Source organism: Carassius auratus, chromosome 12 (genome assembly GCF_003368295.1).
Source record: "Carassius auratus strain Wakin chromosome 12, ASM336829v1, whole genome shotgun sequence".
NCBI classification, from domain to species: Eukaryota; Metazoa; Chordata; class Actinopteri; order Cypriniformes; family Cyprinidae; genus Carassius; species Carassius auratus.
The window spans coordinates 3073041-3085790 of record NC_039254.1 but is presented as its reverse complement, the minus strand read 5'-3'; positions in this window follow the sequence as shown (position 1 = coordinate 3085790).

Sequence of the window (12750 nt, the reverse complement as noted above, 5' to 3'; positions counted from 1 at the left end):
GCTGGACTGGTAGTTTGCGGTCATTAAAGTACAAAAGATATCCATGCTTTTAAAAGGCAGAGCCAAATTAAAAGCTTTTGTTTTGGAAATGTTATTGCTGCAGTGAACTTCAGATTTCAGAGGAGACTTAATGAGCCAGATGTTTCAGCAGATGTTGTCATCAGAATCATGGAGAGGTTTCATTTAAAAGCCAGCCAATGGACAGCACATTGGAAATATTGCTGTTTTATCCACTAATGTGATTTACAGTAATATTAGCAGTCATTTCATTAATTATTAAGTTAGTAAGAAGAAACTTGGAGTGCCAGTTTTCGTATTAAAGTCTCAGTTTTGCACTGATGATTCAAACTGAAAACCTGTTTGGCCAAAATCCATGTTAAAAACAATACAATTAATAATATATAGTATAATATATAATATATAATAATATATAGTATATATAGTATATAGTATAGTATACTTTTTTAGATGGTTATAGATTTTTTTAAGAAATCTATCACTCTTTTCATCTTTAAAAGATGAATAACACATAAATAACACAGATATATATAACACAGAATATGCCTACTCTATGTAACATCTAAAAACGAATCATGCATCCATAACATATCTTTTTAAAGGGTCTGAAATTGGTATCATATTAATAACAATGAAAAGCAATTAAATGTGTCTAATTCTAGGAATCTTATGTTTCCATGGCCGTAAGATGTTTCCAGTTAAAGTATTGACTATGCCCATTTGATTTTCTAATGCTGATGTAAGTATGCAATGTCATATCATTTTCTTAGAAGAAAAAAATAATTGCGGTATAAACTCTGTGGAACCTGTGTGGAAGCTTTACATTTGAAATCTGAAGCTATCGTTTTCCAATTATGATAAGGTTAAGTCACCCGTGAAATGCATCAACCACAAAAGAATTGCAGTGCAGAGTGGCCAAATAGCACAAAAATAAAGAGGGAAGCAGGAAGCCTGCACAGAAATAAGTATTTTTCATTTTTCAGTAAATGCACTTTGCATCTATATGTATATTAACCAATTATGCATGCAGTAATTGACACAATTGTTTTGCTTGGGATCCCTATAAGACCCCTTCTTTATTCCTTTCCTCCTTTCCTGAAATGCTCATGCTCATGGACACCTACACACTGTTAGCGACATATATTTGTCATATACATATACATTCAAATGTGCACACACATGCATGTGCATGTGCTGTATATAGTTACATAACAGTGTTATTTTAGTAAAACTGTGAATACTATTATAGTTCTTAGCAATACTTTTAAAGTCATTTTTATGTGTATATTTATTTTAACTTTTTCAGTTCATATTTCTTTCAGTTCAGGTTTGTTTTTGTTAATTAGGTTGGATGTTGCACACTGGGGGTGGATGAGATGATACCCCCTGACAATGTAAAGTGCTTTGAGTGCTTAGAAAAGCGGTATATAGATTTAAGGAATTATTATTATTATTGTTATTTTAGTACATCAGGCTTTACTAAATGATCATGAGAAAATGCCTTGGAAATATTAACATTAGTTTTAAGTAATATGTATATATATATATATATATATATATATATATATATATATATATATATATATATATGTGTGTGTGTGTGTGTGTGTGTGTGTGTGTGTGTGTGTGTGTGTGTGTGTGTGTGTGTGTGTGTGTGTGTGTGTGTGTAACTATGTATATATTACTATGTATATACAGTATATGAAACTATGTATATATTAATCTATAACCCTGATAGATATTTACATATATTTCTGTGCTTGATTATTCATTTAGTTGTGCTGCTAGAAGTAGACTCTATATTATCTACTTAGGATGATCTTAGGATGATGATTCTGATTATAATTGCATATAATTTGTTAAATAAATGTAAAATTGTTTACTGACCTGCTTTCGTGCATAATCATGGTCATTGTTTGGAGACAGTGGTTTCTCTTATGAATATTAATTAAATTATGGGTGAATAATTTAAAAATTACCTTTAACTGTTTCAATAAATAGTCTGTGTAATGATCAGGTAATCTGTAATACAATATTTCTTCATTTCCAATTAAAAACGGAAATGTACATAAAAGGTGAGAAAATGCTGCTTTAGCTTTTCGCCACTAATGACAGCCACAACAATCACTCAGTAAAACATTCAAAATAAAAGATTCTGCCTTGTACTCACTCATGAATGATGCATACTGCATATGAGATATAGCTCTACCCATGACCAGGGCTTGCTAACAACACAACATGCTGCTGTAGTAAAACAAAGTGTTCTACCAGGTGCGCATTCCTTTTCTGTCTGTTGTCAGATCACTAGATGCTTTAGCACTCTCCAAGGACGTATGGTAAATGAGCTCATTATTATAAGTTATTGTATGACTTCAATAAGAATAAAATAAGAGAAATGAAACTGTCTGGCTAACACACTATAACACAGCATGGCTCTTAACTCAGATTTATCATACTAGTGTTCAGTTTCACAGTGGCAGATCTTAGAAATCTGAATGAAGCTAAGCTACATAGGAAGTCCACTTACAACTTATTTCACAAAGTAAAACATATGCAAAAAAAAAAAAAATTCCCTAAAAAATACAATATCTTTTGCATACACACAATGTAATATTGTGTAAATATTAAACCATGTGCAATGCCCACCAAACCATGTTGATATTTACGATGTTTTTTTTATTTTTTTTTTATGAAGGAACAGAGAAATGCACCAGAATTCCTATCTACAGCCATGCACAGTGGGATGTTTTGCTTTAAAATATTTGCTAGTTCAATGTTTTGTTATATAACACAATGACATCAATAAATGTTTTCCTATGTGCCCAAAAATGCTTTTTATTGTATAAATAAAAATTATTAATAGCCTCAGAAGTCAAATCTGTCAATTTTATGTTATTAGCTCTTTCTGAATAAAAGACATCTGGCATTTTGCTAACATAGTCTGCCTTTCTCAATCCAATTACTTCTGAAATTACTTTTTATACTGGAATTATCATTCTCACTTTATCTGAATGGTATTGAATAACAATGTACACTTAATCTTTAAATTCTAAGGATTTTTGTGTGCGTGTGTGTGTCCATTGCACTGGATTCTTTAATTAATCTAAACTAACAAAAACAGGCTATTTGGTTTCATCCACCTTAAATGTCTTTTACTCTTAGAAGAGTGATTACTCATTTAAATTTCAGATGAGCCGTAAAACAACATTATTTTTATCTCACAACTTAGAGCTGGCTGAAGCATCATACCCCAGATTTATGGGGAAAAAAAATAGCAAGAGAAAAACAATCCTTCACATTAGGTTTTAGAATGCAGCAGATTAATCTGAAAAAAAAAGAAAGGTCTTCTCATGGAAAAAAAAATCAGCACTCAAAATGTAATTTTCTGTTTACAAGGATCTTAATCACTATACTATACTGTGCCTATAGAATAGCTTTATTGATGTAAATTCACTATGGAATATAAACTCTTTACTTTATGACACCTTCAAGTTTTCCACTTCCACTTTTAATTCTCTAAATCCTGTAAAATGCTACACACTCACACACACACGCAGACACACACACACACAAACACACACATACACACACACACACACACACACACAAATTGGTCAACCCATTGTCAATTTTAAGGTCCAGCTGTAATGTGTTCATTTGTATTCAGTTTATATAATGTTATTGCATAGGTCTATACCAATACACATTTTAAGATCATGCACTCCAGACAAATCTCTTTTCAGATATAGTTGGCCATGTTTGATTTATTAAAAATATCCTGTATCTTAATTTGTAATGATAAAACATATTTCTGTATGTATGCATGTATGTATAAACACAAATATATTTAATGACAGGCTATTCAATTCTGGGAAAATACACACCCGATGTGTTACATTGTTCAGGTGTTGTGTTTCAAGAAATTTACCAGGTTTTTTTTTTTTTTTGGGTCTTTGAAATGCTCTGTGTGTAATTTCTTACGCATCTCATTCCACACCTTCAATGCCAATCAAAACGTAATTTTAGACCAAGTAACGGAGGCTTGCCATTAGCTCCTTTTACATACAGACTTTACAGGAAAATTACCGGTAAATTGCTGTAAAGAGATCATGTGCAAACAGGCCGTTTTTAAAAATACCAGTAAATTAGTTCCAGCAATTTACCAGTATGAGAAGATGTTTATTACTTTTTGCATTTTATATACCACTGTCAAATGTATTATCTTAAAATATTTATTTTATGTAGGCAAAGTGGATGGTTAGTAATTGTGTATGTTTGGAACTGCATGTGTGGGGGTGGATTACAAAGTGCCAGCTTCAATCACCATTATGGATAAATAATGAAATTGTAAGAGACTGATTGAATGATTGATGTGCTTGTGAGCAGATGACCTCATATAGTTAATGAATACTGAGCATCGCAACCACAGTCTTCCCCAAGGGTGTCACCTTTCCTCTTTCCTTGCAGCTGAATTTAAAACATCCTACTGATGGGGTCACACTATTAGATACAACTGATGAACATCAGCACTGACACCGCAATTCATTAATAGATCATATTAGTGTTACTAATTAAACTGCTGTATTTACGTGAAACATAGATGGTCTCGGGTGATGACATTTACTGAAAACAACTGTTAACATAGTGCAAAGAGAGAGTAGATATAGTACCTAAAGAAAATATCACAAATACACTTAGTGTGAACAGCTCTTACCATTCTGGAAAAACCCATTAGAGTCAGTGTCCTTCACCAGAGGGCTGACTTTAAATGAATAAATTAATGAAATCACTTCTGCTCATTGCATTACTTGTCTGAAATGTTGCCAGAAGAATGTCACTTCGAATCACTTAGCTGTGCGGTGCACCTTATGAGCCGGGGATGTTGTAACCTTTTACAACATTTAACAAATAAAAAAATTAATACAGGCAAAAAAAAAAAAAATTAAATGCATAAATACATTTGGTTCAATATGAGGAATGGTTGGTGTTACAGTTGGTTAAATATTTGCATGAACATAATTTTATTGGAAAACTGCATGTTCTGTTCAAAAAAGCTTTCCCAGTCACTTTCTGTAGACTGATAAAAGTGTTTCAGAAGCTGCAGACATCTGCAGGGTTTCCACTACAGAGTGATTGAGTTCTGTTCAAAACTAATTTTTATTGTTATATTTAAATATGTGAAAAGCATCAGTAGATCCCTTTATGAATAACATTTGCAGTTTTTGACCAAAGAAATAAGAACAAAAAAATCTACAGTAAAATTCACAAGCACTATTTTTCTTATATTACTATCCTAATATGGAACTAAAACGATGAAGAAAGGACAGTGACAGATAATGTTCTCTGCCTCATTAAAGCTGGACTGTGAAGAGGCCAAAGGTAGGTCCCTGCCAGGCTACAACAACAGCCAAGAACAAGACGGACATATTCAAGTCAGCTCATTCTGGTTCTCTATGTGAGAAACTCCTGCCAGGACTCAGATTAATTCACTATAAAAAATATATTTCTCACACATTTTGCTCTAAAAGTCAGACTAAATGTATGACAGGAGACCAAAGGACATGTGGGTGGGTGGTCATTTTTGAGAGCTGCAATAGTGAAGAACAGGTATTGTATAATAGATCTACTTGATGATCCGCACATCTGTATCTGATCAGCTAGAGCCGCCTTATAATTCATGGAAAATTCAGAACATTTGAAAGAACCTGCAAGTGATAGTGAGAAGAAAATCACAGCCAGCTTATTTTTTATTTGTATTTCCATTTTGGATGGCTGCCTGCTTTACTTGAGTATTTTACCTGTTTGCCAGCTCAGTGTCTGCTTCACCATGTCATATCCAGTGTGTTTTCAGGCTTAAAGAAAATGAGAGCGAAAGTCTTGTCTGGTAATTTACTCTTTAAAAATGCATGACAGAGCCATATAAAGCCTAAGGGAGTTTATATTAAAAGAGCAAAGAGATATAGTATTTTCAGATGACTGGTGGACGGCCTGGATGTGTCTCATGTTGTTGTATTAGCATAATGAATAATGAGAGAGGCAGCAGAGCAAATCAGTAATATGAAACAAACAGTCTCATATGAGAGGATTTTACACATTTCCTCTGACCTAAAGATTAAAATGAGAACTGGGCAGCACAGAAGGTAACACAGCTCCTAACACATTCCGTATTAATGGATTTGGTGTAAATGCTGATGCATCTTCATGCTGATACATGTGTGAGCGTGGCATGGAATGCACAGAGTTCATCTTATGGGATCAAACGTTTTCTCTGAAGTAATCACATGAAAGTGTGAAGTTTACTTTGTATTCAAAGAAGTTCACCTCGGATCACTTCAGTCCACTGGATATATTTCCACTTTGTGCTTTCTTTTGAACACCCTTAAAAGGATAAGGCTATGCTCACAATCAAGACCCATGGTAGATCGTAACTGCATTTTAAAGTTTGATAGAGCTAGGCACAGACTTTTCTGTATTTATTTTCTTCTCTCACCACATAATGGCACCCAGAAATAGTGAATTAATGTGTGTTTATGCACCTCACAACAAAAGCTGATGCTTTTAGGCCAAAATAATGTTTGAAAAACTGAAAAATTATTCTTAAATCCAAAAATTATCTTCTTGCTAAAAAGCAAAAAGTGGAGGGCAGTGCTTTCAAGGCAATCAGGAACATAAAAGAACAACTTAACGCTATAGTTTTGCCCAGACTTAAAAAATAAAGCCTTCGTTCAAATTCTCTCATTCTCTGGTGTTGACAAGTGGCTTCTATTGCATGTTGAGGCCGTACACTTTGATGCAATGTGTAACAGCGCTCTACGAGTCAGAATAAACCCACAGCAATCGATCCTCAAGTACTTACATGGGAAAGCACATAGATCACTTTTAGGACTGACAGGGTTCACAATGTGGGTTTAACCTTGGCTGCTGCACCGAATGGTATGAATAGGCAGGGTCACATATATGGCCTCTGTGCCTAGAGAGAAATGGGATTAACTCCAAAAGAAACAACATTTTCGAGAGAGAGAGAGAGAGAGAGAGAGAGAGAGAGAGAGAGAGAGCAAACAAAAAGTTAAATAGTCCCTTTTATATGGCATTTATGTGCTAAGAACTTGTGACTATCACCGAGAGGACCCTTTACACTTGTCATTAAAATGTGTTTCACATCCAAGCAGTATATTCTTTAGAATATTTACATTTACACATTGCATTAAATCTTGCACTTAACTATTGAAAATGGCCCTTACATGTTACATCAGTGACATTTTCCATAATAATTTAGAATTTGAAAAACACTGGAGGAAAATTTGAGATATTTTCCATCATTTTGACAGGTAAAAATAAGACACTGGATATGGTCTATTGCATTCATCCTTCTTTGGATTCTCACATTAAAGGATGCTGTGCAACTTTTATTAGACTAAAAGAGCTTTTGCATAAGTTCTTGTGATTATCAAGAGTTACAACATTAAGCAATACACAATTTTACTGGGATAAAAAAGTAGAGCATGACAGAATATCTGCAACTCGGTCTGTCATATTATAGACCTACTTATGTAGATATATGCAGGTAATACATTGGCATTTGCACCTTCAAATGCAGTCTAAATCCATGACCACCGCTGAATGTGGTTTCATTGATCTGCTCACAAACAGGATACATGTGGATGTACAGTATGTACAGCTGACATTTAACGTGGTCAAGTGCTATTTGACTGTAATCTGATCACATGCACGTTAATGTCAGGTGAAAATACAGTCATAGTCATTGTTTCCTTGGTGTGTATTTTTATCTTAAAGATTAATAAATATCAAATGAGTGCATCTTCATGAGAAAACATAATCTAAATCTTCCTGTACAGATGCCTGATTTCATTAGAGAAAATTCAGATTATGTTACTGTCAGCTTTCAAATGTCAGTAAAAAACTTGTATTTTTACCTCAGAGTCTCAGGGGGAAGCATCCCAAGAGACATGACTTGGAAAGAAGCTTCGAATTTCCTGCACTTTTGCTCATAGACCAAATTCTCTGTGGAACTTTTAATTGGTATGGGTTTCATGATAGAGTGCCACCACAGACATCCTGAAGTATTGCTTGGGTACAAACAGTCTATCAGTGGCCAGCACATCTGAACTCTGGCAGAGCTCTATAAAACAACTTGAAGTGAAAGATATAGTGACTGCAAAAAATATAGATCTCTGAGCTTGAAATTTGGAGCTTAGTGGTTGGTTTTCTTACAGTAATTGAAGGCCTGTGAGTGTTCATTCTGACATCTTAGAAGACAGGTATTTCCTATTTTCTTTTGTACTGTCAGTGGGATGGCTACCTCAAGAGTTCATGCACCATACAACAATAAGCCGTATAATGATACCAATGTATCCAAGCTAAGAAAGAGATATAAAGCAAAAAACGACATGATGAAACCATATACATGGTAATAAAGACATCAACACTGACCGCAACCATACTGGCCATGGCTGCTTGAACAGCGCGCCCGCTCTCCAATTTGAGATTGTGAACAATGTTGAGGAGGCATTCATGTACCAGTCAACAGTTTGATTGACGTACGACTCAGCCTATCGACTAACGCTTTTATTGCCCTCCTCTGAACTATTGGACATATTTTAACAGTACGCCTATGGACGTATCCGTGTATTTATTAGACAAGGTCGAATGAAAAAGCGGGACAGATGCTCAATTTGCGTGAGGTGGGACAAAGGGTAAAATTGCTGTACAGTACAATGTAAAGTGGGACAGGTGGTCACTCTATAATCGTGCCAGTTATTCAGCCAATAAAGTGTAGGCCTATGTTATTCAAAATTGTGTCTAGTACTATATAAATTACAAAGGTTTAATTGGCATCTTTCTTTCAAACGACTGGACCGCCCTGATTTCTAGTCGTTTTTTCTTTTGGAAGGCAAAAACATAGTAGTTTCGCTTTCTTAAAGGAACCACAAAGGAGCAGAGGCTGGAGACCTAGATTTTGCAGCAGCCGGCTTGAATGAGCAGAGCTGGGCGACTTGAGAATGGTGCGGCAGGCGGATTCTACGAAGGATCGTACCTTGGTCTTGCTGCAACCACATGTGACGACCCTGGGCTGGACGCTGCTTCGTCCACGGTGAAAGCCGACTTGGCAATCCACAGTGCAAAGTTGATGTATTTCCTCAGCAACCAGCACGGATCAGCTCCAGGCATGATGAAGTGGATATTGTCCTCTTTTGAAAGTCCAAACAAAGTAGTTTTGCTTTCACAGTGAAACACACAGTGTCTACATGACATGGCAGCAGCAGCAACAACAATACTACAACGGGAATTAAAGGTACGCCTTCTTTCTTTGTGTGAACATCTGTGTGCATTATGCAAATCTTCAAACATACTGACGTAGATATGTGTGGGCATGTTAGAAAGAGCCGTTTTGGGGGCCATGGATGAGTGTTAACTTTGATATAGAATATCTCTTTGGATTTGAGACTTTAGTCTTTGCAACATCACAGATCTTCTTTATTCACCAAGAGCTTGTAATACTCCAAAGAGAAAGGTACATTTGAAATAGCATCATTTAATACATACTGAAATCAATGCACTTTCCATGACATTATGATTTATTGAGATGTATCTGTATAAGTGGTAGGCTATTTTAGAATGGAAGGTTTAAAAGATGAAAAAGAGGAATTAGGGAGATCAATAAATTCTGAATACTATTTCTATTGTGTAAATTGTATGAAATCATGTCATCAATAAAAAAGTAAGTGTAGTCTGATGCAGAGTATTTTAAAATGTAATTTAATCACAAGTACTTAATTTGATTAATACATACTACATATAATCAATTACTACCCAGCTCTATCATACTACGCACCAAACAAATACTAAAACGCAATTCATATTTATCAGTTAGAAAAGAAAAAGGAAATAATTTGATAATGAAGTGTGTAGTTGACACACCACTAGCATTACCAAAGGAACTTCCAAAAAAGACTGTTTTCTAGGGCTGTGAATCTTTGGGTAGGCACTATGCAGTGATTCGATTCGATTCACGATTCATAGGTTTTCGATTCGATTCAATAATGATTTTTGCGAATTTAGAATGATTAAATTCGATTTGATTCACAATTAAATTAAATTCGATTCGATATAATATGCTATGATATATGATATAATATCATTCCCCTAAATTCTGTAAATGCTTTGTCAGGGGACAAATTAAACCAGCTTTTATGGTTAAAGAGTTAAATTAAATTTATATACATTTATTGTTTTTTTTTAACGTTTCATCAGTTCATTCTGCAGTTCAGCTGAGCACCACATTTTGAATTTATGAGCTGCCATCTGACCTCCCACATCTAAGAAAACACCTTCCAATTTGTGTGTAATAGTGTCCTGTTACTTTGTAGTATGTAGGGAAATTCACTCAGATGTCAGGAAGTTTAAAGCTATAATATACCCAGATCCCCAGATGATAGAACCAGACCTTTGACATTTAGACCATGCCCTGACATCTAAAAATAAAAATTCCCAGATAAGGAAACCCCACACCCTCATACAATTACACTAGACAGCATCAATACACTCCCACAATAATATAAACATGAACTGTTCCTTTTGGATTCCTTAGTTTCCATTTTCTTACACACAAATTAGACGTGTTTAAGTGAATACTTTAAATTAGAATTAAATTGTGATGTGAAACCCCTAAAGTGTGACCACAACAAACTGCTGATGTTGAAAGTACAAAAATAGTTTCAAGCTACCTTGATTCGACCCAGTATAATAATAGGTAAGTGGAAAGTCTAACATGAAACATGTACAGTAGTTCAGTTTCCATGGTGACAGTATGACCTCTTGTGCAAAGCGAGATTAATAGTGTTAAAATTGACAAGATTGATATAAAGTATCTAAATGACAGTGGAAAATAACTGTCGATGTTTTGATAATAGAATCTCACTAACCTACCTAATGGCATATTTTAAGACTATTGCAGCCTTTCCCTGTTAATTAGCGTCTGACTGTCAAGCTTATGGGTTCATTGATGCTTTGAGCTTTGCTCCAGTAAACACTGAACAATTCTGTCAATAGCCTGATTCACACCAGAAACTGACATTCAAAAAATTATTAGACATTTTCAGGTTATTTGTCACCACTGAATAAGTGACCTGTTCTGGCTATCCATGATCTGTGTCACTTAGAAAGAACATAAACAATTGCGAGTTAAAGAGTTTTAGCAACATCCTTGGAACTGTGGTAGTCATACTGGCATATTGCAACTGAATGTGAATATGGTGAAAAAAAATAAACATTATAAACCAGTTACTCCTGCTCCTCTATTCTAATTGGCCAAGCAGTGTGGACATGTGCTGTAGTATATATCATTTGTATACACTTAAGTCATACTGTTGGAGGTGAAGATTATCTGTCAATAACAATATAGTATATAAGCTTTGGTCTGTTCCTTGTGAAAACAGTCTGTATAATACAAGCCATGTTTTATTCAAGCCTATGGCACATTAAAATGAAAGGTCCTTTTTATATTTTTATTCAGTGATGGTTAGTATGTTATTATGTAGGAAAATCATAATGTACCTCTGGAGCTGAGATGTGTGGCCCAACAGAAAAAAAAAAGAAAAAAAAAAACACTTAAATGCATGATGAAATGAACTAACTGGCACATAATTATGTCACATGGCCAAATGTCTCCATATCTGCAGCCAGTCCTCAAGCCTCTGAAATATAATGTTTAACAATGGGAAATCCTATCCTCATCACTCTCATTTCAAATCCATCTGTTAAGTTGTTCTGAAAAACCAGACCCAAGATAGCAAACACTAACTTGAGTCTAGTCACCCTATTACACAGCTGTGATAAAATAAAAATTGTCTGTGTTTTAGTACATAACAAAAACGGCAGGATGATTGACAGGCTCTGAAAAGGCCTTTTATAGTTTGTGAACATTTTAATTAAGATATTAAAGGGTTGATTCACTTTCAAAATAAATCTTGATATGTTTAAGCTTACCTCCAAGATGTAGGTGTCTTTGTTTCTGCAATAGTTTCCATTTTGATATTTTTAGGTCAAACCGTTCTTGTCTGTGACTCATATAATGGAGGTTTATGGTCACCACCTCAAAGAGCATGCACAGAGGAGTCTAAATTAAACTATTCCCCATCGTAAGTACACATTGATGACCTAAGACACGAAATGAGCAGTTTGTGTAAGAAACGAACAGCGTTTATATCGTTTTTACCTCTTGTACAAACCACGTCCAACTGATCTGAGGGCGCGCGTGCTTCCTGTTGTCATGTGATGTTTGCGCGTGCTCTGGCTTAGTATGCACAAGCGCAGAAAGCCCCGGAAGTTAGCTCTCGTGCATGTATGTCACTCATTGTTTACACTTACGGTTTACACATAGATTTCGGAAGTGTTACCTTTCACTGTGAAGATCTAAACCTATTTAGACATACAGAAATCACTATGGAAGACGATTTCAATATATCAACAGACAACGTTGAATTTTCTTCACAACCATATTTATTTGAACCAGAATACACAGATCAAGTACTCAGGAGCGATAGAGGAAGCCTCCGCTGCAGCAGCACGTCTTCAAGCCTCGGAGAGACCTCTTCAAAATTGGTGGCGTTTTAGTAGCAAGTGTTGTTAGATGCCAACAGAAGTGGAGAGCATATGTTGTCACGAATGGAACACAGGAATGCCACAACTACAAGACGACGAGAAGGACATTGA